We start from the raw sequence: 27,341 nt of genomic DNA, 5'->3' as shown, positions 1-27,341 counted from the left end.
TTCTGCTGTGGAGTCTCCTTAACTGAGAAGTGTCTCCTGATCCCACACTCCTCACAGTAGTCCTAGAAGTCTCTACTGATGTACTCCCCGTCATTGTCTGACCTCAGACACTTCACGCTCCTCCCCTGCTCCTTCTCCACCTCAGCTCTCCAGATCTTGAACTTGGTGAAGACCTCTGACTTCTCTCTCATGAAGTAAATCCAGAGCTTTCTTGAGAAATCATCAATCAGGGTCATGAAGTATCTGGCCCCATTCCTAGCTAAAACTGGGGCTGGTCCCCACACATCCATGTGTACTAACTCCAGAGGGGCTGTACTGCAGGCTGTACTAATGTTGAACTGAACTCTCCTCTACTTTTCCATCGGGCAAGGCTCACAGATCTCCCCTGTAGCACCATCCTCTAGATCAGAGACGAGTCCTCTCCTGCTCAACTCCCTCAGCCCCTTGTCACCCATGTGGCCTAAGCGGTAGTGCCACATCCTGTAAGCCCCCTCTTGGTCCTGTGCTGCAGCTGCTGCATTAGACTCTCTGGTCACCACAGATCCCTCCATGCGATAGAGGTTATTGTCCAACCTCCTGCCTCTCATCACTACCATAGCTCCATTGGAGATGTTCAGTACTCCGCTTCTAGCCCTACTACTGAAGCTGTATCCACTGCGCTCCAAGTAGCCTAGTGACACCAGATTCTTTTCCAGCTCCGGGATGTGCTTTACATTTGTCAATGTCCTCACAATCCCATCAAACATCCTCACCCTGACTGTCCCTATCCCAACCACTTTGCAAGGAGGATTGTCACCTAGAGTCACTGATCCCTCATCTGTCTTGGTGTATGTCGCAAACCAAGACCTATGTGGTGTGTAGTGATGTGAGCACGCAGAGTCTAGTGTCCACTCCTCTATGTAATGCCTGTGACCATCTGATACCACAAGTAGATCATCCTCCACCTGCTGCCTAGCAACTGCACTCACTGATTCTGAGCCACTTCTTTCTCCCTTCTTGCTCTTCCATAGTGGACATTCTCACTTGAAGTGTCCGAACTCGTTGCACTTGAAGCATTTCACCTCTTTCTTTCCCTTCCTGGACTTGGACCGCCCCCTGGACTTGCTTCTGCCTCTGCCTCTACCTGTCCTCTCCCCTACTGTCAAACCCTCCTGGAGAGCCCGATCTTTGGTCAACTTTTTCCTCTGCTCATTAGACCTCAACACCGAGATCATGTCCTCATATTCCAGAGTCTCCTTGCCGTAGAGCAGTGTAGTCACCAAAGAATCATATGATCCTAGTAGTGAACACAAAAGCAACAGGGACTTATCCTCCTTATCCAGCTTCACCTCGATATTCATCAACTCCATGCACAACTGGTCGAACCTCTGAATGTGGCCAATCACATCAGATTCCTCCTGCATCCGAAGACTGTACAACCTCTTCTTCAGCATCAACTTGTTGCACATATTTTTCCCCATATACATGGTGTGCAACTTCGATCAAAGGCCCTTCAGGATCTTTTCTTCTAGCACCGAATACAACGTCACATCCGCCAAACATCCTCTAATCATCGAGTATGCTTTCTTCTCCAACGATGCCCATTGTCTATCTGTCATTCCCTCAGGCTTCTCATCCAAAGCCTGATCCAGATCTGCTTGCACCAGAAGATCCTCCACCCAGATTTTTCACATGAAAAAATTCTCCTTGCCATCAAACTTCTCAAAATCGACCTTCATATTGCTGCCCATGACTGGATCCAAGCCAAACAAGCAATATAAAATTAAGAAGTATAGAATATATCTTGATGGTACCTTGCTGAAAATTTTCAGCACTTGGGATCTTCAACTTCTCATGCTTGGAACCACTTTCTCACCAATGTGGCTTTGATACTAACTATTGGAGCATGATCCTGGCTCCTCCCATGAACCTTGGGTGTAGCAAAACCAGCAACAAACAGATCTGGAGACTTCTGGACTCGATTGAAGGCCCTTGACAAAAACAGCCTAGTTGCTGTCTTCTTCGTCAGCCTTTTGTTCCAGATGAAGAACGCCTCTGAAAATACCTCTAAAAAATTCAAGATCTGGTACCCAACTAGACCAGACCTGGATCGAGGTCTTTCAATTTATAGATCTCAAATTGAGATATTCTAGATAGGGAAGAAGGTAGATGGAGACAGACCTCGCAGATCTATCCTGCTGCAGCCTTTCCTATAGATCTGTTGATGGAGATCTCACCCATGCCTCAAACGACCTCAGATCAACTCCAGATCTAAGAGAGACTTGTATCAACCTCTTCACAAGAGATTTCAGGTCCTAGACCTGATGCTTGGGTGGCTGCAAGAGAGGGAGAGAGGGATCTGGTTGGCGGCTGCAAGAGAGGAGGGGCTAGCGCCTCCTTTGCTTTTCTTTCCTTTTATGGACTGGCAGCAAGAAACCCTAGGGTTTCTTGCTCCTGGGGCATGGAGAAGAGATGGAGAGAGAGGGAGAAGAGAGAGAGAGAGACTTGGGAGAAATGATTCTTGTATTCCTTGGCTTCCTCAAACCTATACAAGTACATGTATATATAAACACAGGGTCAAGTGACCCAAACCCAAAACTCCCTTGACCAACTCTATGGGAGATTAGGTTAACCCAAGCCCATGTACATCCATGACTCGACCTAATCTCACCTATCCTGGGCCCAAACCTGACCCATAATGAGTTAGTTCCTTGAGGCCCACATAACCTAGACCTCAAGAACCTGAAAGGCCCACAGCCTTTCAACCTAGGGCCCAACTAGCCCTAGAGCCTCCATGAAGCCCTCATGAATGATGGACCTTGGCCTTAGCCTTGGTCCCCTGGGCCTTGGGCACACCACCTGGATCACAATACTTGGGAAGCACCAAACACATTCAATCTCAGTTTCTTATTCCCAAACGATACGTTCATGACTCCTGTCCTACAATTAATGCATGCATTTGCCATAGCTGGGAAGGGTCGTCCTAAGATAATGGGAATTTGTCTTGGGTTGCCACTTAGTTCCATGTCGAGAACTAGAAAATCAACTGAAAAGTAAAACTCATCTACCTTGACCAAGACATCCTCAAGCATTTCACATGGTTCCTTAATTGATCTGTCAGCTAATTGCAGTGTGACTGATGTGGGTTTCAATTCTCTGAATTCAAAAAGTTCATACACCAAACTAGGTAAAAGATTCACACTTGCCCCTAAGTCCAGAAGAGCTTTTTCAATGTGATAATCTCCTATAACACAAGAAATGATGGGGGCTCCTGGGTCCTTAAGCTTGGGAGTGGCATGCTGGAAGACAGAACTAGCCTGTTCAGTGAGGTATACTTTCTTTGGGATTTGTGATCTAGATTTACATTTTTGGATGCACAAATCCTTCAAAAATTTGGTATAAGTAGGGACCTGTTTGATTGCGTCTAGAAGGAAAAGATTAATTTAGACTTGCTTAAACAATTCCAACATCTCGTTGAGTCTTCCTCCCTTCTTATCTGCAGGAATAGGGGCTTTCAGGGCATCCGAAAATGGGGCTTTAGGTAAGTAAGATGATTCTGGTGCAGTTGGTTCATTTTCTATTTGAAGATCCTCCTTGTTCTTGGGTGATTTGGCTTCGGTTAGAGGTTTAGAGTCGGTCTCATTGGTTTTACTAGTGTGTTTAATGACCTTCCCACTTCTCAGAGTCATGATTGATTTGGCGTGTTCAGAAAAAACTTCTGGGGTATTAGAGCTCTCAATCACAAATTGCCCTCTTGGGTTGCTCTCGGATTGGCTAGGTAATTTTTCTCCTTTCCTCCCACTGAATGCAGTCGCTAGTTGACCTATTTGGGTCTCTAGCTTAGCAATGGATTGCGTGTGGGAGTTAAGGGTCTGAGTGTTGACTTTTAATCAATCTAGTACTTTTAGAACTTTTTCTTCAAAAGCTGAGCTATGATCAGTAGTAGACGATTGAGGAGCATTTTAAAATTGATGGTATGGTCCATGCCTATATGTTAGGTCCTGATATTGAGGTCGAGGTGCGGCAGGGACAACCACTGGTTGTGGTCTCCAAGAAAAATTTGGATGGTTTCTCCAGTCGGAGTTATAAGTGTTCGAATATGGATCGTTTCCTAGTCTGCGAGCTTGTTAGACTTGAGCTTGTTGAACCTACTCGTGCACAAACTCAGAAAATTGAGGTGTGGCTGGGTATTCACTAACAAAATGGTTTGGACTTGCACACAATGCACAAACTTCTTAGATTGGGTTAGGTGGAATCGGGGATTATCCAGTATTTAGAAGACGGTCTAATTTTGAGATAGTTCATCTACCTTACTATGGATATCCATGACGTTTCTAATCTGATAAATTCCACTTCTTTTTTGTTGAAGCATGGGTTGTTCTCTAGAGGTGGCAGACATATGATGTAGGGAATTCTCACTAAGTATTTCAAAGAGCTGCTAGGCTTCATCCTCACTCTTTAGCATGAATGTCCCACCATATGATGCATCAACCATTTGTTGGTGTTTCTCTGATAGATCATCATAAAAACACTGACAAAGTTGCCATTTAGGGACAGCATGGTGTGGATATTTACGAATGAGGTCCCTTAACCTTTCCCATGTCTCATGAAAACGTTCACCCTCCAATTGGAAAAAATTAGTGATAGCTTTTCTAATTTGATTTATTTTTTTAATTGAAAAGTATTTCTTGAGAAATTCTCTCTGAAGATGTTCCCAAGTTGAAATGGTTATAGAGTCTAAGGAGTTTAACCAATGCTTGACTTTGTCCTTAAGTGAGAAAGATAACAGTTTCAACCTAAGGGCATCATCGGAGAAGTTTTGGATTTTTACTGTGGAATAAATTTCAAGAAATTCATCCAAGTATTTGTATGGGTCCTCGTTACTTAGTCCATATAATGATGGCAACATTTGAATAATGCTAGACAATCTCATATTGGGTAGCTTCTACTGGAGGTGCTTGAATGCATGGAGAGTAGGTGTTGGTGCAAAAATTCATCGACATCGGAGAAGCTAGAGTCGAGGGGGTCGCGGTCGCCGCCGGGACCTGCAAAAAAAGTCTAAACTGGAGTTGGAGGTGCTCCGACAAGACCCTCCGACGCTCAAGTCAGTTCTCTGCCTCAACAAGAATGGAGTGCTCGAATGAAAATTTTAGCAAAGTTTCGAGATAGAAAATAGAGCTTAGAGAATAACGTATCTGGGATCCCTTTTTTATAGGCAGAGGGTGCAACAGACTGATAGCGATGTTTGTAACTGCCTGGTAGTGGGCCCTTCGGGGCCAGGAGGAGTTTGTTATGAAGAGTAGTGGAGTGGAGTCGTGGATATCACCGTAGCCTGCCACGTGGAGCCTGTTGCGGGGAGTGGAGCAGTGTCCGTTGTCGTGACTTGCCAGAGAGTGGTGGAGCCATGCAGAATCCATCGTAGGAAGTGGAGCAGAGTCATGGCCATTACTGTGGCCTGCCAAGGAGTCCAGGCCTGTCGGTCGAAGCTCGGTTGAGGTGTCTGGCGGAGAGAGGTAGCTATCCATCTGAGAGGAGCTCGGATGTTGCTGGCGAGCCTTCTACCGTTGGGTGCCTTGGGCGTTAATACTGCAGGCGAGGGCCTTTGCTGCAGGAGCTCGGTCAGAGGCTTTTCGAAGATGAAGTTTGGTTTCACGTAGAATTCGGCAGAGGGTTGACCGACAGTGGATGTCGGATGGCGCTGGAGAGGTTCATCCGCTAGAGGGGTCCGGCTGCTGGAGTCCATGTGTCGTAGGAGTTCGTCCAGAATCTGTTTGCTACAGAAGTTCGATCGGAGTCCGATCTTCGTAGAAGCCCGGATGGGGATCATTTGTCGAGGAAGCTCGATCGAAGCCTACTTGCAATAGAAATCCAGAAGGAATTCATCCACAATGGAAGCTCGGGTGAAGGCTTATAGTGGAAGTCCAGCGCGGACTGCTCATAGTAAAAATTTAAAGTAGATCGCTTATAGCAGAAGCTCAGAGTCTGGCCCTTGTAGGAGTTCGGATGAGGTCTACCTGCAACAGGAGTTCAGGATGGAAGTCCGGCTCCCGTAGGAGCTCGGATGGAGTCTACCTTCAGTCGGAGTTCGGGGATGAAGTCTGGCTCCCATAGGAGCTCGGATGAAGTCTACCTGCAATAGGAGTTCGGGGAAGAAGTCCGGCTCCCGTAGGAGCCCGGATGAAGTCTACCTGCAGCCGAAGTTCGGGGAAGAAGTCTGGCTCCCGTAGGAGCCCGAACGGAGGCTACCGACAGTCGGAGTTCGGGGAAGAAGTCCGGCTCCCGTAGGAGCCCGGACGGAGTCTAGAATGTGGTCGACCACCATAGAAACTTGGATGGAGTCCGTCCGTCATGGAGATTCCAATCGACACTGGTGGGTGTTTATCCGTCGGTGAAACTCGAGAATGTTGCGGAGGCTCGACCGTCGGAGTGGTTCGAAAAGATGTCGCCGAAGGTCGGACGTCAGTAGAATCCCTGGAGGGTCACTCCTGATATGAACTTCGGCTGGAGGGTATTTTATACCCAACACCAGTCCCCCTACTTTCGAGTTCGAGTTTCGAATGAAGAAAGTATAGAAAAATTTTCACAGCCGAAGTTGCTCCCTTGAATCCTACGCACGACCGCCCTCAAAAATCTTGACATTTAATGCGCGTGTGTTGGAGTCTTTTTCCAATTAGGGCAATCCGAAGAGTCCTTTCAGAATTTTTGCTGGAGTATAGTCCCAAGCGCCACACCATAATGGTCCCGCCAGCAGTCAGCCCTACGCCATGGTGAGTGGGACACATGACAGGCATTGGTTGACCTAGGGATATCTGCCACCATAATTGTGTCAGGCCCCGTCGCTTATTTAAATCCCCTCCTTTCCTCCAGAGACTTCATTTCACCTGAGAGTCCAGACGACGCTTTTCTTCTGCCTGAGAGTTTAGCCACCCATCGGCGCCCTTTTCGACCCTAAGCATTCTTCGCGCCGATCTTCGCCATCTCCGTCGGCTCCCTGCCGCCTTCAGTCTTCGGAGCCCTTTCGAGGAATTCTCCCACCGGGGCTTCTGCGGAGCCCTTTCGAGGAATTCTCCCACCGGGGCTTCTGCCCCGGAGGTCAATCTCGAGAGGATGCTACGGATCGAGAGGAGTAGGAGGGGGAAAACAGTGGCCTGCAAGTTCAGCGGCTGTCGAACTGCCACTGAGGGTTCCCACAGCTTCGAAGGGGGCTCGAGGGAGAATTCCTTCAACAATAGGGATTTAATAACGGAACCAGCCGGTGAGCGCGTCCTGTCCGAAAATTTTGAAGTAGTTGAATGGGGCGACACCGATCAAGGGGGTAGAGTTACCGTCATAAGCTGTGGCAGATTTTTTGATGTCATCGGGGTCGAGGGACCAGAGGCGGTCGGCACTGACGGTGGGACAGTAGAACTTATTGCGGGGGTGGTGGAAGTAGCGCATGCTGACCTCATCGAAGTACCTAGGATGGTGGTTGTCAGGGAGCACACGATGGTGGTGCATGCCTCCAGCGTCATCATGGCCTCTGGGGTACTTTCGGTTCTTCCCAATACAGGTCATCGTTGCCGCTGCCGTCGCTGCCACCGCCCCTTGAATTCTATCCCCCCCTTTTCCCCCTAGGGTTGGAGTTTCGGCAATGGAGCGAAACGAGGCAGGGGGTGAGAGCCGATGGATTCATCACACGCACTGGAAAATACTACTGAGAAGGATGGAACCGGAAGGAGAAGTCGAAAGCTTGAAGCGGTCTCTAATGTATTCTTTTCAAGTCTTGTAGTAATGTTCTTTTTTTCTCGATCTTCAGAGCTTTGTAACGTACACCTTGTTAATCGAGAATGAAAAGGAGATTTTTGTTATCTTGTCCGCACTTTGCGTCAAATTGTCGCCTGCCGAACTTCTATCATTCACTATTGTTATTGTTGTATTCTCTCTTTTTTTTTGTTCGATGCCGATGTTGTCTGGAGGTTCTTGGTCGTCGCCACATCGGCTTGCTTTTCCTGTCATCTTTCTTCTTCAGCCTCAAGGGCTCTATAATGCATACTTAGATAATGACATGAGAAGGAAATTTTTTGTTACCTCTTTTACTCACGTGTTGAATTGTCATTTGCCGAGCTTCTTTTGGCTTTTGCCTTGCTTGATATCGATGCCGTTCGGAGGTACCCGATCGCCGTCGCATTGACCCATCCTTTTGTTTATGGCCGCAGATTTGTCCGAGACCATTGAGTTTGACACCTTCTTTCAGAGTTCGAGCTCGGAGGTTGAGCTTCTCGTCACCCTGAGGAAGCCGTCTTATCCTTGGCCTATGTTGAGAGCTCTCTTGGAGACTGGAGATTTTGATAAGAACCCCAATCCTCGCTGGGATGAGGTTTCCTGTATCTTTGATGTAATTTATTTTTCATTTGTCGCTGATGCAGTTCGTCGCTTTTCTTTTTAACCCCCCTCCCCTTTTTCTTTTTCTTTTCTCGAGTGAGGGTTTTCCCTCTGCTCTTAGTGGGGTCGCGGGAGCACAGAGGGGCCGCTGAAAAGGTTTCTTTTTTCTTATCTGGTCTTGAATGACCAGACCTTAATTGATGTCAGGATGAGGTCCTTCCCCTATTTCTGATGTAACCGGTTTCAGCTCAGGTTAGGACGAGGTTCTCCTTCTGTTCCTAATTGGGCTGCGGGGGCACATATGGGCATTGCAGGGCCTCTCTCCCCATCCGGTTTAAGAGTAACCGGGCCTTCGACTTTGCTCATGTTAGGGCGAGGTTCTCCTCCTATCCCTAACAGGGCTATGGGGGCACATATGGGCATTGCAGGGCCTCTCCCTCCATCTGGTCTAAGAGTAACCGGGCCTTCGGCTTTGCTCATGTTAAAGAGAGGTGATCCTCCTGTCCCTAACAGGACTGTGGGGGCACATATGGGCGTTGCAGGGCCTCTCCCCCCATCTGATCTAAGTGTAACCGGGCCTTCGACTTTGCTCCTATTAGGGCGAGGCTCTCCTCCTGTCCCTAATAGGGCTGTGGGGGCATATACGGGCATTGCAGGGCCTCTCCCCCCATCCGGTCTAAGTGTAATCGGACCTTCGATTTTACTCCTGTTAGGGCGAGGTTCTCCTCCTGTGCCTAACAGGGCTGTGGGGGCACATATAGGCGTTGTAGTGCCTCTCCCCCCATCCGGTCTAAGGAGGATCGGGCCTTCGATTATGTCGAGGTGAGGTTCTCCTCCTGTTCCCGACACAGTTTGTTTCGATTGTCCTGTCGATATAGGCTCATGCCAAGAGAGAAGACATGTGGATATAAAATTTTTATTTAAAGTAAAGTTATCGATAATACATTCGTAAATTTTTCGAGCTCCATGGTCGCGGGAGGTCTACTCCTCCGAGCTCCTTAAGGTAGTAAGTTTCGGGCTGGACTACCTTCTTGACTTCGTACGGGCCTTCCCAATTTGGGGCAAGCCTCCCTCGATCCTGAGGTTGCGAGACAGTGGCTCATCGAAGCACTAGGTCTCCTACTCTAAAGACTTTATTTTTGACCCGGGAGTTGTAATACCGGGCAACTTTTTGTTTGTAGGCTGCCAACCGAACTTGAGCTACCTCCCACCTTTCTTCTAACAAGTCGAGGTTGGCTTTAAGACCTTGCAAATTGTGATGTTCGTTGAATGCCACGACTCGTGCCGATGGGAGTTTGAGCTCAATTGGGATAACAGCCTCCGTTCTGAAGGCTAGAGCGAAGGGGGTTTCCCCTGTGGGTAATCTTTGGGTAGTTCGGTATGCCCACAACACATGATAAAGTTCGTCTGCCTAAGTTTCCTTCACTTTTTCGAGCCTTGTCTTGATTCCTTGCAGCAAAGTTCTGTTGGTCACTTCGGCTTCGCCGTTGGCCTGAGGATGGGCTACCGATGTGAAGTTGTGCGAGATGTTTAGGTCTTCACAAAATTCGGCGAATCTTTCTCCTGCAAATTGCCGCCCATTATCAGTAATTAGGGTTCTTGGTAGGCCGAACCTACAAATGATGGACTTCCAGACGAAGTCTTGCACTTTATCTTCTGTGATTTTCGCCAGCGGTTCAGCTTCAATCCACTTGGTGAAATAGTCAATTGCTAACAGGAGGAACTTCCTCTGCCCCGATGCCACGGGAAAGGGTCCAAGGATATTCATTCCCCATTGTGCAAACGGTCAAGGGGTGCTCAAGGGTGTAAGCTCGGAGGTGGGTTGTCTCTGGATGTTGGTATATCTCTGACATCGGTCACACTTTCTGACGTATTCAATGGAGTCACGATACATTGTCGGCCAGTAATACCCTTGGCAGAGCAACTTGTGGGATAAAGATCTAGCCCCTAGATGGCTTCCGCAGATTCCTTCGTGCACCTCCCACAAGGCGTAATCAGCTTTCGAAGGTCGGAGACATTTTAAAAGGGGCAAAGAGTATGATCTCTTGTACAACTTGTCCTCATAAAGGATGTATCGGGAGGCTTGATTTCTGAGCTTCCGAGCCTCTTTTGCATCATGAGGGAGAACCCCGTCTCTGAGATATGCCACTAGTGGGTCGATCCAACTGGGTTCATGGCCAATTTCCATCACAGGCCGTGATTCTTCCGTACTTGGGCACTTTAGGACTTCAAAGAGAACATCCTTGGGCAATTCAGCCGGAGCCAGCGTAGCCAACTTGGAGAGAAGATCGGCCCTGGTATTTTTCATTCTTGGAATCTGCCTGATGTTGAAGCTACTAAAGGCGGGGACGAGCTCCTATACCTTTTCAAGATATTTAGCCATGCTGTCCTCCCATGCTTCGTAGTTTTCGCTGACTTATCCCACTACCAATTGGGAGTCGCTGTAAACTTGGAGCCGATCTACTCCTAATTCTTTGGCGATCCTCAATCCTACGATCAGAGCTTCGTATTTCACTCCATTGTTCATTGTGGGAAATTTGAAGCACAGCACGTACTCCGCGACGATCCCCTCCGGACTGATCAAAATCAAGCCCGCGCTTGCACCTGACATGTTGGAGGATCCTTCCACATAGAGGGCCCAAAAGCAATCAGGGGGGTCTGTTTCTTCTTCAGAGGAGTTCAATTGGGACTTCAGGCCGTCAACTTCACCATGTTCATGCAGGAACCAGATCTAGGGTTCAGGGTTAGATCTTGAAAAAGAGGGTTAGATCTTGAAACTTTTTCAAGATCATACAGCGGAAGACTAAAATAAATCAAAATTTATTTTCTAAGATCAAAAAATCCCTAGATCTAAGATCTTATTACATGATTATTACATGGCATTAAATCAGAAATTAAAATATATAAATATAGCATGAACTACATGTTGATCATATCAACATGTTTCTATACTACATCTAATGTATGTATTAAACAATAGATCAGATCTATTACCTTGCAAGTTAGATGTTCTAATCTTGCTGATCTGGGCTTGAGGATGATGTTGCAAGCCGCACACGCATCCGGCCTCTAGGAGTCGTCTACACGAGCCCACGAATCTCGATCAGAAGTCCTGCTTCAGGAAATCAGCACAGTATGCTAGTACTGCGCTGATCCTTCTTTGATGGTTGATCAGGTGCCTCCTTCTTCTTGATTTGGACTCCTCCAAAGATGAAAAGTAGAAGGAGGAGTTTCAAATCTGAGACACTCTTAGAAAACTCAAGATGGAGGGAGGAAAGATATGAAAACAAAAACCCAAGAAGAAGACCCTCTTCTTCTTCACGTTTTTCTCTCTAGATATCCAAACTTGCATCTTTTATATCTCCATGACCAAAAGGTATTTCTCTCTGATTTTTGGATGGCACAAAGGTATCTTAAATTTCTAATTACTCCTAAAATTTCATGAAGAAACTCATCTTATATAGAGAGATATGATAGAGTCCTTGTCTAGGTCAAACACCTAGTCAAGGCTTATCCAAACATGGCAAGTTAAGGGACGCCCAACTCTTGAGCACCTCCTTCATATTTTCATGCATGGATTACCAGAAAAGGGTGCACAATATATACCCTAAAAGCCATAAAAATTCCAAAAAAAATTTGGATAAATTCGGTGTAAAATTGAAAGAGTTTTGGATTTCTAAAACTCTATCTCATAGAATTCGAAATCCAAACTTATTCCTTTTAGATTTGATCCAAACCACCTTCCATGTAAGAAAGAAGAGAGGAGACCTTTTGTGAACGTGGGAGAGATCTGAGAGAGGGCTTTTGTCACACAAAATAAGTGGAGATTGGCGTTGAATAAGAGAGAGGGCGTGGAGAAGGATTATGTGGCGCAAGGTGGAATCCTAGTCTTACTAGGATTCTGTCTTATGACTTGTTTTAATTTGGTTTTCCAAACCAAATCAAATCAAAATTAGATCAACCCAATTAAAAAAAGTCTTAACCCAATTAAGAATCTAATTTAATCAGATTAAATTAGATTTAAATCTGATTTAATTTTCTAATCAAATTAGAAATTAAATTGACCCAAGTCCTAGTGGAACTAGGACTAGTTTTTCCTTGCACTTGGCTTATCCAATAAACAAATTGGACTTGATCCAATCAAGCCCAAAATAAATTTAATTAAATCATATTTAATTAGACTTAATCTCAGCCCATTGGCTTAATCAAATTAAGCCAATTAGCAATCGAATTGCTAATCGATCCTCCTGCAACACTTGCACTGGGTTAAATGTTAATCGTATTGATCATTTAACCCTAGAACGATTCTTAATCGTTGATCAACCATCTGATCGGATCATGAACTCTAATGTGTGTAACCTCATAGGTCCGAACCTAAGCCGGTAGCATAGGAATAAATTTCTATACCAATCGAAGTGACCATCTAGCAATGGTACTCGACGATCGGATAGGTCGAATGTGTAGAACAACATCCTTAGAACCCATGCGGATATAGTTTTCATATAATTCATCCCCTTGACCAAAATGATCATAGGACACCCCAGAGCTCAACTGTCAACTCTGATCAGGTTGTCCACATTGTATTTCAAAATATCAAATCCATCTGATGGATTACCCTGGCCAAGGTTTTGCTAAATTGAAATACAGCGACTCATTCTTCTCCAACTCTTGGAGTGGTCAATCCCATCTCGATCACACTCTGACTTCGCAAGTACTTGACTGTGCCCAGAAGCCTTCCGTCCCTGAATTAGAAATTCAGTTAGTCCAGTACCAAAGCACAGTGAGTTGCTTGCAAGTCACTGAGGCGATCTCAGGTCTAAGGGACACTTATACCTATATCCCATCAGAGATATTCTCGACAGTAGAATACTCTGGAGTTGGTCATATTCAACGATGATGTACCCTTACATCTCACCTGTATGCCATACCAGTGTCTCCACACTCCTTGGTTAAGAGGACAACCAACCCATATGGCCTACAGCGACCTATGCTCGATAGAAGCTGTCGTCCTTATTAACAGCCTATCATTTGGTCGTGAACAGTTTTAAGGACTAATCGATAAATCCTCTCTTTATCGAACTTAAATAGTCCTAAGGACTTCATCATAACAACGGAGTTCATTAGAAGATGAAAGCTTATGATGAAAATGCCAAATATATTTTATTTATTAACAAATCAATTACAATACTTGGTTGCTCAACCGTCAACAGCTTGACGATTGACTTTTTGGGACACATTTCCCAACAACTCCCACTTGTCCTAAAGCCACTCGACACAGTATCTAATACCCATCTTCGACTTGTGGTTGTCGAACTCCTTTATTGCCAGGGCTTTAGTGAAGGGGTCGGCTAGGTTCTCTTTTTCGTCGATCTTCTGAAGGTCGACGTCACCTCGATCCATGATCTCCCAGACCAGGTGGAAGCGGCGCAAGATGTGCTTCGTCCGCTGATGTGCTTTGGGTTCCTTCGTCTGAGCTATGGCACCAGTGCTGTCGCAATAGAGCAGGACCGGACCATCGAGGGAGGGTGCTACTCCGAGCTTGTTGATGAATTTCCTCAGCCACACAGCTTCCTTCGTGGCATCTGATGCTGCGATATACTCCGCTTCACAAACAGAGTCTGCCACAGTATGCTGCTTGAAACTCTTCCAGTAGATGGCTCCACCATTCAGAGTAAAGATATAACCCGACACACTCCTGCTGTCATCGTGGTCAGATTGGAAGCTGGAGTCTGTGAACCCCACAAGTTTCAGATCTGACTCGCCATAAACCAACCATTGGTCCTTAGTATTTCTCAAATACTTAAGGATGGCTTTAACCACTTTCCAGTGATCTTCTCCAGGATCAGATTGGTATCTACTCACTACTCCTAGTGAGTATGCCATATCTGGTCTTGTACATGTCATGGCGTACATGATTGATCCCACAGCTGAAGCATATGGGACTCTACTCATACGCTCTCTCTCTTCAGGAGTTGTCGGACAATCCTTCTTAGAGAGAGAAATTCTTTGGCCTATCGGTAGATAGCCCTTCTTGGAATTCTCCATGCTGAACCTCTTCAGCGCAGTGTCTATGTACATGGACTGGGATAACCCAAGCATCCTTTTAGATCTATCCATATAGATCTTCATCCCTAGGATGTAAGATGCTTCACCCAAGTCCTTCATGGAGAACTGTGATGACAACCAAACTTTTATTCCCTGTAGTGCGGGGATGTCATTCCCGATTAAGAGAATGTCATCCACGTACAAGACAAGGAATACCACAACTGGACCATTTGCCCATTTATAGATGCAGGGCTCTTGTCCATTCTTAATGAAGCCATACGTTTTGATCACCTTATCAAAATACATGTTCCAACTCCGAGAAGCTTGCTTCAGTCCATAAATGGATCTCTGAAGCTTGCACACCTTGGACTCATCTGTGGATGTAAACCCTTCAGGTTGTATCATATACACCTCTTCAGTCAGCTCTCCATTCAGGAAAGCTGTCTTTACATCCATCTGCCAGATCTCATAATCTAGATGGACAGCTATTGCAAGCAATATCCGAATAGATTTGAGCATTGCCACAGGAGAAAACATCTCGTCATAGTCAATACCATAACGTTGACGATACCCCTTGGCAACCAGACGGACTTTATAGGTCTCCACCTTTCCGTCTGCGCCCCTCTTCCTTTTGAAGACCCATTTATACCCAATGGGTTTAACCCCTTCAGGTGGGTCAACCAATGTCCATACATTGTTGACCTTCATGGACTCTATTTCAGATTTCATGGCTTCAAGCCATTTCTCGGAATCAGATCTCTGTATAGCATCCATATAGGTGATCGGATCCTCATTATTCTCATCAAGTTCGATGGGATCACCATCCCGGACCAAGAAACCGTAGTATCTGTCCGACTGATGCGGTACTCTATCGGATCGCCTTAATGGTACAGGTATATTGGGCTCCGGATCTGATCTAATCATATCCGACTCAGGTTTAGCTATTGGTGTCGGTCCTTCTACCTGTTGAACTTCATCAAGTTCAACCTTAGAGGCAACGGTTCCTTCACCAAGAAATTTTTTTTCTAAAAAGATTGCCTTAAGGTTGATGAACACCTTTTGTTCATCAGCATGGTAGAAAAAATATCCTTTTGTCTCTTTGGGGTACCCTATGAATGAGCATTTGTCAGACCTAGGTCCAAGTTTGTCTGTGACTAATCGTTTGACATAGGCCGGGCACCCCCAGACCCTAAGGTGTGAAAGTGCTGGCTTACGTCCCGTCCATATCTCATATGGAGTCTTAATTACAGACTTACTTGGAACCCTATTTAACAGATAACAGGCTGATTCGAGTGCATATCCCCAGAAGGATATCGGCAAGCTAGCAAAATCCATCATGGATCGGACCATGTCTAACAGAGTCCGATTCCTCCTTTCAGACACACCATTATGCTGTGGTGTTCCTGGAGGAGTCCATTGGGAGAGAATCCCATTCTCTCCTAGATATGTGAGAAATTCACTAGAAAGGTACTCTCCTCCTCGATCAGATCGAAGAATTTTAATACTCTTCTCAGTTTGTTTTTCTACTTCACTTCGGAATCGTTTGAACATTTCAAATGAATCTGACTTATGTTTCATCAGATAGACATATCCATATCGGGATAGGTCATCCGTGAAAGTTATGAAGTAGAAATATCCACCTCTAGCACTGGTGCTCATGGGCCCGCATACATCAGTATGTACTAGGCCCAAGAGCTCAGTAGCTCTCTCACCTTTTCCAGTAAAAGGTGACTTGATCATTTTACCAAGAAGACAGGACTCACAGGTTGGAAGTGATTCACAATCACTAACTTTGAGGATTCCCTCTTGAGTCAACCTGTTTATTCTGTTCTTGTTTATATGACCTAGCCTACAGTACCATAAGTAGATATCTGACACACTATCTAATCTAGGGTGCTTGCCAGTTGAATAGACTATATTAACAGGTTGTGATAACATATACACACCATTGTTCAAATGTCCACAAAAAATAGTAACACCATTCTCAATGATATTACAAATTTGTTTCTTTATTGAAATTTCATAATCATTTTTGGCCAGAAGGCCTATAGAAATGACATTTAAAAAGAAATTGGGACAGAAATGACAATCATTAAGAACAACGATATGAGATTCAAATACAAGTTTCAAGATTCCTAATGCTAGAACTGGAACTGGTCTTCCATCTCCAACGTTCAGGAACCTCTCGCCTTGCTCGAATCTCCTACTGACCTGCAACCCCTGCAATGAATTGCAAATATGGTAAGGGCTACCGGTATCCAATACCCAGTCAGTTATATAATAAATAGAGAAATTACAAGGAGTTATCATATAAATACCTTGCCCAGCAACAACTTGCTGCTTTCTCTACCTGTTCGGGTCTAGGGAGGCAATGTACTGGGGACAGTTCCTCTTCCAGTTCCCCCGCTTCTTGCAAAAGAAGCATTCAGCTTGACTCTTATCGGGTTTGATCTTTTTGGTCTGACACTGCACAGATGTCCCAGCCTGAACTTGCACCTTCTTCACTTTCTTCTTCTTGTTCTTCTTCCCTTTCTTAAAGGGTCGAAAACCAGAAGACGAACCTCCCACTAAGTTCATCGACTCCTTATGGAGTTGGTGATCTTTCTCAAAGTTCTGAAGTAACCCCAGTAATCCGTGGTAGTTTACTTCAGGCTTTGTCATTCTATAATGAGTGAGGAATGAGAGATAAGACTTGGGCAGCGAGTTCAGTATTGCATCTTTCCCAAGCTGCTCATGCAAGGGAAAGCCGAGCTTGCTCAATTGTTCCATCAGCTCGATCATGTACAATACATGATCAGTGACAGAGGCACCATCCCGCATTTTGGCATTGAAGATGGCACAACTAGTCTTGTGCCTCTCCACATCATCGGGTGTGCCAAAGGCATCCTCCAACACTTGAAGCATGTCCTTTGGCTGAGCCGTCTCAAATCTGCGATTGAACTCGTCGCTCATAGCAGCCAGCATGATACAGCGCACCGTGGTCCGATCACTGAGCCACTTCTGGTAAGTGTCTCTGACTGTTCCACATGCATTGACAGCTAGCTCCTCAGGTGCAGGATCCATTATCACATATAGGATCTGTTCATGCTCCAGGACTATCTTCAACTTTCGGTACCAGCTACCGAAATTGGATCCCACCAACTTATCATTGTCCAACAATGATCGGAGCGATAGGGAAGTGGCCATATCTGCACAAAAGAGAACCATAACCTAATTAGTAATTGATTCATTAAACCTAAAGATTTGGACTTTAATCAAAAGGTTTCTCCCACTATTTTATTCGAATTGGTAGCCTCTACCTCCAATTCGAGGAATTACCCTAATTCCTTAGCGGGTACTAGAATCCACTTAGACTGCACACAAGCCCAACTTTGGTTGGCCAACCCATGTACATCTAAGGGTAGGTTCATAACCAATTGTTTCTCTAAATAATTTCTAGTAATTTTAATTTTGTCCCAGAAACCTAATCAGTAGGCTTTGGCCTCCACTGTAAGGATCCAGTTAGGTCCAACCATTAACATGATCATACTTGGTGTATCTAACCAACGAATGATTAAGCCCAACTTTGGTTGGCTCACCTAACCACCATTAGAGAGACACTTCCAAGTCGTCATATGATGAGTGATAATTCTATTAGTCAACAAGCACCAGGCCTTTGGGTCTGCAATGATTATTGAGTTAATGGACTCATTATCAAACACCTTAATGGGAGGCTATGACTCAGTTATCTCCATAACTTTATCATTTTAAGGACCTAATAATTTTAGAAGATTTAAATAATATAGAGGATGAAGTCAGATGAACCAGCTTATCATGATCCTCCCACTGGCTTCACCAAGTCAGCTTAAGGGAGACCAGGGCTGGTCTAGGAGCACCTAAGTCAGTCACACTGATTTACCTAGCTGACATGGGTCAGCTCGAATAGTCAAGTGATCCGATCAAAATATAATTTCATCAAGAGGCCAGGTAAGTTCGATCAGTGGGAGGGTCTGCCAAAGCTTGCCTTAGACACCATCAGAAATGGCCAGGTAAGCGGGCTCCCAATTAAAAACCACCGGTCTGGTTTACCTTAGACACCAACTGATTTAATTAGTTTCGATTAGATCAACCTAACAGTTCGTGCTAGACCGCTTAGCCAAGAATCAAGTCCATTTGGTTCTCGTTAAAGACATGGACTTGACCAACTACAACTATGGTAATTGATCTAGAGAATCCTTGACCTAATCTAAGACAATAATTGATTAGATTTAGTCAATTCTCTAATTAAGTCCATCTTTAATCTAACCATAGGTCTAACCCAATTAATGGACCTAATTCCCACTAACCCATTAACCCAATGTGTTATGATTTGTGTCTTAGGTTCTTCAATTCACAATCCTAGAACCTAATCAAACAACTTCTTAATTCTTAATTAAGTTTTGGGCTGAGGGTTGGGTTCGGCTTTTCAAAAAATAATTTTTATATTTATAAAATAATTTTATAATATGATTCTACCAACCATATTTCATGTTTGATTCATAATCAAGATGCAAGTGAAATAAATATGAAACTACTTTAGATCTAATCTAAACAGGTTCATGTAATTGAAACAATTTCAACTTTAAACAATTTCTTTGCACAAAAATTATTAACAAAGAGATTTTATTTTAGATTTAAATAACTTTTAAATCTAATAAATCATAAATTTAATCTAGATCATATCTAATAAATTTATGAGTAAAGATAGATCTACACAAACTAGGACAACCTTTGCACTGTAAGGGGTAAACATTACAGCAGGACAACCTTGCAGTTTGTGATTGATCTAAAATTTTAATTTCAGATTTAACAATCAGATTATAAATTAGATCTAATCTAAAAATAATCTAAGCATGTATAAATAATCATGTAATAAAGAACCTGGCTCTGATACTAATTGTAGGAACCAGATCTAGGGTTTCAGGGTTCTTGAAAAAGAGGGTTAGATCTTGAAACTTTTTCAAGATCATACAGCGGAAGACTAAAATAAATTAAAATTTATTTTTTAAGATCAAAAAATCTCTAGATCTAAGATCCTATTACATGATTATTACATGGCATTAAATCAGAAATTAAAATATATAAATATAGCATGAACTACATGTTGATCATATCAACATGTTTCTATACTACATCTAATGTATGTATTAAACAATAGATCAGATCTATTACCTTGCAAGTTAGACGTTCTAACCTTGCTGATCTGGGCTTGAGGATGATGTTGCAAGCCGCACATGCATCCGGCCTCTAGGAGTCGTCCACACGAGCCCACGAATCTCGATCAGAAGTCCTGCTTCAGGAAATCAGCACAGTATGCTAGTACTGCGCTGATCCTTCTTTGATGGTTGATCAGGTGCCTCCTTCTTCTTGATTTGGACTCTTCCAAAGATGAAAAGTAGAAGGAGAAGTTTCAGATCTGAGACACTCTTAGAAAACTCAATATGGAGGGAGGAAAGATATGAAAATAAAAACCCAAGAAGAAGACCCTCTTCTTCTTCACGTTTTTCTCTCTAGACACCCAAACTTGCATCTTTTATATCTCTACGACCCAAAGGTATTTCTCTCTGATTTTTTGATGTCACAAAGGTCTCTCATATCTCTAACTTCTCTTAAACTTTCACAAAGAAACCCATCTTATATAGAGAGATATGAGAGAGTCCTTGTCTAGGTCAAACACCTAGTCAAGGCTTATCCAAACATAGCAAGTTAAGGGACGCCCAACTCTTGAGCATCTCCTCCATATTTTCATGAATGGATCACCAGCAAAGGGTTCACAATGTAAACCCTAAAGGCCATAAAAATTCCAAAAAAAAATTGGATAAATTCGATGCAAAATTGAAAGAGTTTTGGATTTCTAAAACTCTATCTCATAGAATTCAAAATCCAAACTTATTCCTTTTAGATTTGATCCAAACCACCTTCCATGTAAGAAAGAAGAGAGGAGACCTTTTGTGAAAGTGGGAGAGATCTGAGAGAGGGCTTTTGTCACACAAAATAAGTGGAGATTGGCGTTGAATAAGAGAGAGGGCGTGGAGAAGGATTATGTGGCGCAATGTGGAATCCTAGTCTTACTAGGATTCTGTCTTATGACTTGTTTTAATTTGGTTTTTCAAACCAAATCAAATCAAAATTAGATCAACCCAATTAAAATAGGTCTTAACCCAATTAAGAACCTAATTTAATCAGATTAAATTAGATTTAAATCTGATTTAATTTTCTAATCAAATTAAAAATTAGATTGACCCAAGTCCTAGTTGAACTAGGACTAGTTTTTCCTTGCACTTGGCTTATCCAATAAACCAATTAGACTTGATCCAATCAAGCCCAAAATAAATCTAATTAAATCATATTTAATTATACTTAATCTCAGCCCATTGGCTTAATCAAATTAAGTCAATTAGCAATCGAATTGCTAATCGATCCTCCTGCAACACTTGCACTGGGTTAAATGTCAATCGTATTGATCATTTAACCCTAGAACGATTCTTAATCGTTGATCAACCATTTGATTAGATCATGAACTCTAATGTGTGTGACTTCATAGGTCTGAACCTAAGCCAGTAGCATAGGAATAAATTTTTATACCAATCGAAGTGACCATCTAGCAATGGTACCCGACGACCGGATAGGTCGAATGTGTAGAACGACATCCTTAGAACCCATGCAGATATAGTTTTCATATAATTCATCCCCTTGACCAAAATGATCATAGGATACCCCAGAGCTCAACTGTCAACTCTGATCAGGTTGTCCACATTGTATTTCAAAATATCAAATCCATCTGATGGATTACCCTGGCCAAGGTTTTGCTAAATTGAAATACAGCAACTCATTCTTCTCCAACTCTTGGAGTGGTCAATCCCATCTCGATCACACTCTGACTTCGCAAGTACTTGACTGTGCCCAGAAGCCTTCCATCCCTGAATTAGAAATTCAGTTAGTCCAGTACCAAAGCACAGTGAGTTGCTTGCAAGTCACTGAGGCGATCTCAGGTCTAAGGGATACTTATACCTATATCCCATCAGAGATATTCTCGACAGTAGAATACTCTGGAGTTGGTCACATTCAATGATGATGTACCCTTACATCTCACCTGTATGCCATACTAGTGTCTCCACACTCCTTGGTTTAGAGGATAACCAACCCATATGGCCTACAGCGACCTATGCTCGATAGAAGCTGTCGTCTTTATTAACAGCCTATCATTTGGTCGTGAACAGTTTTAAGGACTAATCGATAAATCCTCTCTTTATCGAACTTAAATAGTCCTAAGGACTTCATCATAACAACGGAGTTCATTAGAAGATGAAAGCTTATGATGAAAATACCAAATATATTTTATTTATTAACAAATCAATTACAATACTTGGTTGCTCAACCGTCAACAGCTTGACGATTGGCTTTTTGGGACACATTTCCCAACAGTTCAGGATCGGCCTCCTTCGAGATAGTGCATTCTACTATAAAATCTGCCAATATCTAGACTTTTACTGTCGGCCTAGGCTGATAGTTGATGTCGAATTCTGTGAGCTCGATCGCCCATTTCGCTATCCTCCCGGAAGCATCCGTCCGGTGCAGAATCGCCTTAATCAGCTGGTCGGTGAGCAACGTTACGGTGTGCCCTTGAAAGTAAGGTCGGAGCCTCCGGGCTGCAATCAACAGGGCGTAAGTTAGTTTCTCTAATTTAGTATACCTAGTTTTGACGTCTCTCAATGCGCGACTGATGTAGTAGTCGGCCGTTGAATTTTTGCTTCTTTCTTGACAAGAACTGCTACGAGGGCCATAGGAGAGACCACCAGGTACAAGAACAGCTCCTCCCCGGGCTCGGGCTTCGCCAATAGCGGAGGTGAGCCGAGGTAGCTCCTTAGTTCTTTGAATGCCTGTTGACACTCAGTGGTCCAACAGAAGTTCTTCGGCCATTTTAGGGTTTGGAAGAAGGGTAAGCACCATTCGGTCGATCTCGCAACGAAGCGATTCAGGGCTGCCACCCTCCCTGTAAGGCACTGAACCTCTTTTATCGACTTCGGGGTGGCCATCTTCTGGATGGCACAAATTTTTTTCGGATTGGCTTCAATCCTGCGCCCTGATACCATGAAGCCCAGGAACTTCTCCGAGGTCACTCTGAAAGCACACTTAGCCAGGTTCAACTTTATCTTATATTTTCGAAGGGCGTCGAAGGTCTCCTCGAGGTCGGCGATGTGGTTCGTTGAAGATTTGCTTTTCACGAGCATGTCATCCACGTAGACCTCCATGTTGCGGTCGATCTGCTCCTTGAAGATTTTATTCACCAGCTGCTGATAGGTCGCACCTGTATTTTTGAGGCCGAAAGGCATGACCTTGTAACAGTAAAGACCACGGTTAGTAATGAAAGCAGTCTTTTCTTCATCTTCTGGTGCCATTCTGATTTGATTATAGTCGAAGAATGCATCCATAAAGGTGAGAAGCTCATGGCCCGAGGTTGCATCCATCAGTTGATCAATTCTGGACAAAGGATAGCTGTCCTTTGGGCAGGCTTTATTCAGCTTTTTGAAGTCTATACACATCCTCCACTTGCCGTTTGCCTTTTTGACTAAAACAACATTGGAAATCCAGTCAGGATAATTGACTTCTCTAATGAATCCGGCTTTCAGGAGTTTATCCACTTCCTCGGCTATCGCTTTTTGCCTTTTCGGTGCATGACCTCAGATTTTTTCTTTCGTCGGTCGATGCTTTGGATGAATGGCCAGACGATGTTCCATGACCTCTGCATCAATCCCCGACATGTCCGCTGGAACCCAAGCAAAAACATCCACATTCTTTCATAGGAAATCAATGAGCTGCATCCGCACCTCTTCCTCTAGATTGGAGCTGATCTTCACCACATGCTCTGTATTTCCATCATCCAAAGGGATCAAAACCAGATCTTCGATTGGCCTGCCCCTTTCCTCAGCGAGGTCATCACGGGCATCCAATCCATTGATCGGACAGAGGTCAGATTGGTCACTTTTTTGCAAGGCTATGCTGTAGCAGTGTCTGGCCAGCGCTTGGTCTCCCTTGACTTCTCCGACCCCCTGGTTAGTAGAAAATTTCAATTTCAGATGGTAGGTCGACACCACGGCCCAGAGGGTGTTGAGGCCAGGTCGGTCGAGGATTACGTTGTAGGCTGACGGTGCCTTCACCACCAGAAAATCCACCAAAGTCCTGGATTATCTTGGATATCGACCTGCAGCTACAGTCAGGGTTATTACCCCCTCCATCGAGATAGCATCGCCGGTAAACCCTACCAGAGGGAGCTAATCGGCCCCAAACGATCGTCAAGGATGGACATTTTTGAGAAGGCATTGTAGAACAAAATATCGGCCGAACTTCCATTGTCGACAAGAATGCGGCGCACCTCATAATTAGCTATATTTGAAGAAACTACAATCGCATCGTTGTGAGGGAATTGAACTCCCCGAGCATCTTCCTCAGTAAAGGTTATGGATTCCTCAATCCTTTGTCGCTTGGGAGGTCCAGCCAATACACCGATTGTTCCCTGTCGGGATTCTCTCGAGATGGTGTTGACGAAATCGATTGGAGGCCGATCATCGGACTGCTCCATGCCGACTGCTGTCGCCAGAGGAAGAGGAGACTAGAAAATTGGAGGTGAGGTCGGAGCCTCAGATCTGGCCACGGAGGTCATGGATCGCCAAATGCATGCTTTGCGGGGAGGCATCGGGCGAAGATCTAGTAGAGGAAGGAGAAGAGGATGTCGGAGAAGATGACCAGAGGCAGTCTCGTTGAGTACTCTTTTAAGAACAAGGATACTGCGAAGACACAGGACCCTTCCTCTAGCACCAATCTTGTTGGTGCAAAAATCTGCTGGCGTCGGAGAAGTTGGAGTCGAGCGGGTCGCGGTCGCCGTCAGGACCTGTAAAGAAAGTCTAAACCGGAGTTGGGGGTGCTCCGGCAAGACCCTCCGACGCTCAAGTCAGTTCTCTGCCTCAACAAGAATGGAGTGCTCGAACGAAAATTTTAGCAGAATTTTGAGATAGAAATTAGAGCTTAGAGAATAATGTATCTGGGGTCTCCTTTTTATAGGCGGAGGGTGCAACAGACTGATAGCGACGTTTGGAACCGCCTGATAGTGGACCGTTCGGGGCTAGGAGGAGTTTGTTATGAAGAGTAGTGGAGTGAAGTCATGGCTATCACTGTGGCCTGCCATGTGGAGTCAGTTACGGGGAGTGGAGCAGTATCCGTTGTCGCGACTTGCCAGAGAGTGGTGGAGCCATACGAAATCTATCGTAGGAAGTGGAGCAGAGTCATGGCCATTACTGTGGCCTGCCAGGGAGTCCAGGCCTGTCGATCGAAGCTTGATTGAGGTGTCTGACGGAGAGAGGTAGCTATCCATCTGAGAGGAGCTCGGATGTTGCTGGCGAGCCTTCTACCGTTGGATGCCTTGGGCGTTAATACTGCAGGCGAGGGCCATTTGCTGCATGAGCTTGGTCAGAGGCTTTCCGTAGATGAAGTTTGGTTTCATACAGAATTCGACAGAGGGTTGACCAGCAGTGGATGTCGGATGGCGCTAGAGAGGTTCATTCGCTGGAGGGGTCTGACTGCTGGAGTCCATGTGTCGTAGGAGTTCATCCAGAATCTGTTCGCTACAGAAGTTCGATCAGAGTCCGATCTCCGTAGAAGCCCGGATGGGGATGATTTGTCGAGGAAGCTCGATTGAAGCCTGCCTGCAATAGAAATCTGAAAGAAATTCATCCACAATGGAAGCTCGGGTGAAGGCTTACAGTGGAAGTCCGGTGTGGACCGATCGTAGTAGAAATTTAAAGTAGACCGCTTGTAGCAAAAGCTCGGAGTCCGACCCTTGTAGGAGTTCGGATGAGGTCTACCTGCAACAGGAGTTCAGGGTGAAAGTCTGGCTCCCGTAGGAGCTCGAACGGAGTCTACCTTCAATTGGAGTTCGGGGATGAAGTCCGGCTCTCGTAGGAGCTCGGATGAAGTCTACCTGCAACAGGAGTTTGGGGAAGAAGTTTGGCTCCCGTAGGAGCCCGAATGAAGTCTACCTGCAGTCGGAGTTCGGAGAAGAAGTCTGGCTCCCATAGGAGCCCGGACGGAGGCTACCTGCAGCTGGAGTTCGAGGAAGAAGTCCGTCTCCCGTAGGAGCCTGGACAGAGTCTAAAAGGTGATCGACCGTCGTAGAAACTTGGATGGAGTCCGTCCATTATGGAGAATTCGATCGACACTGGTGGGGGTTTATCCGTCGGTGGATCTCGGGAACGTTGCGGAGGCTCGACCGCCGGAGAGGTTCGAAAAGATGTCATCGAAGGTCGGACGTCAGTAGAATCCCTGGAGGGTCACTCCTGACACGAACTTCGGCTGGAGGGTATTTTATACCCAATACCAGTCCCTCTACTTTCGAGTTCGAGTTTCGAATGAAGGAAGTATAGAAAAATTTTCACAGCCGAAGTTGCTCCCTTGAATCTTGCGCACGACCGCACTCGAAAATCCTGGCATTTAATGCGCGCGTGTTGGAGTATTTTTCCAATTAAGATGATCCGAAGAGTCCTTTCAAAATTCTCGCTGAAGCGTAGTCCCAAGCGCCACACCATAATGGTCTCGCCAGTAGTCAGCCCTACGCCACAGTGAGTGGGACACATGGCGGGCATTGGTTGATCTAGGGATATCTGCCACCATAACTATGCCAGGCCCCGTCACTTATTTAAATCCCCTCCTTTCCTCCAGAGACTTCATTTTGCCTGAGAGTCCAGACGATGCCTTTCTTCTGCCTGAGAGTTTAGCGACCCATCGGCGCCCTTTTCGACCCTAAGCATTCTTCGCGCCAATCTTCGCCATCTCCGTCGGCTCCCCACCGCCTTCAGTCTTCCAAGCCCTTTCGAGGAGTTCTCCCGTCGGGGCTTCTGCCTTGGAGGTCAATCTCGAGAGGATGCTATGGATCAAGAGGAGTAGGAGGGGGAAAACAGTGGCCTGCAAGTTCAGCGACTGCCGAATTGCCACTGAGGGTTCCCACATCTTCGAAGGAGGCTCGAGGAAGAATTTCTTCAACAACAAGGATTTAATAACGGAACCAGTCGGTGAGTGCATCCGACCAGAGAATTTCGAAGTAGTTGAACGGGGCGACACCGGTCAAGGGGGTAGAGTTGCCGTCATAAGCTGTGGCGGGTTTCTTGACATCGTCGGGGTCGAGGGACCAGAGGCGGTCGGCACTGACGGCGGGACAGTAGAACTTATTGCGGGGGCGGTGGAAGTAGCACATGTCGACCTCACCGAAGTACCTAGGATGGTGGTTGTCGGGGAGCACACGGTGGTGGTGCATGCCTCCGGTGTCATCGTGGCCTCTGGAGTATTTTTGGTTCTTCCCGATACAGGTCGTCGTTGCCGCTGCCGTCGCTGCCGCCGCCCCTTGAATTCTATCCCCCCCTTTTCCCCCTAGGGTTGAGGTTTCGACAATGGAGCGGAACGAGGCGGGGGACGAGAGCCGATGGATTCATCACATGCACTGGGAAATACTGCTGAGAAGGATGGAATCGAAAGGAGAAGTCGAAAGCTTGAAGCGGTCTCTAATGTATTCTTTTCAAGTCTTGTAGTAATGTTCTTTTTTCCTCGGTCCTCAGAGCTTCGTAACGTACACCTTGTTAATCGAGAATGAAAAGGAGATTTTTGTTACCTTGTCCGCACTTTGCGTCAAATTGTTGCTTGCCGAACTTCTATCATTCACTATTGTTATTGTTGTATTCCCCTTTTTTTTTGTTCGATGCCGATGTTGTCTGGAGGTTCTTGATCGTCGCCATGTCGGTTTGCTTTTCTTGTCATCTTTCTTCTTCAGCCTCAAGGGCTCTGAAATGCATACTTAGTTAATGACATGAGAAGGAAATTTTTCGTTACCTCTTTTACTCACGTGTTGAATTATTATTTGTCGAGCTTCTTTCGAATTTTGCCTTGCTTGATAT

The 27,341-nt window shown here is 45.1% G+C and overlaps 1 non-coding gene across 1 annotated transcript; it reads left to right on the top strand.

The window, feature by feature from the left end:
* The first annotated feature begins 4,532 nt into the window (after positions 1 to 4,532).
* Positions 4,533 to 4,638, top strand: LOC140853925 (small nucleolar RNA R71). The gene has a single exon (XR_012137066.1). It is a non-coding gene; the product is annotated as a small nucleolar RNA R71 (small nucleolar RNA).
* The last annotated feature ends 22,703 nt before the right edge of the window (positions 4,639 to 27,341 follow it).

Source organism: Elaeis guineensis, chromosome 14 (assembly GCF_000442705.2).
Source record: "Elaeis guineensis isolate ETL-2024a chromosome 14, EG11, whole genome shotgun sequence".
Taxonomy (NCBI): Eukaryota; Viridiplantae; Streptophyta; class Magnoliopsida; order Arecales; family Arecaceae; genus Elaeis; species Elaeis guineensis.
The sequence above is the reverse complement of the archived record's forward strand: the minus strand, read 5'-3'. Positions and strand labels throughout refer to the sequence as shown.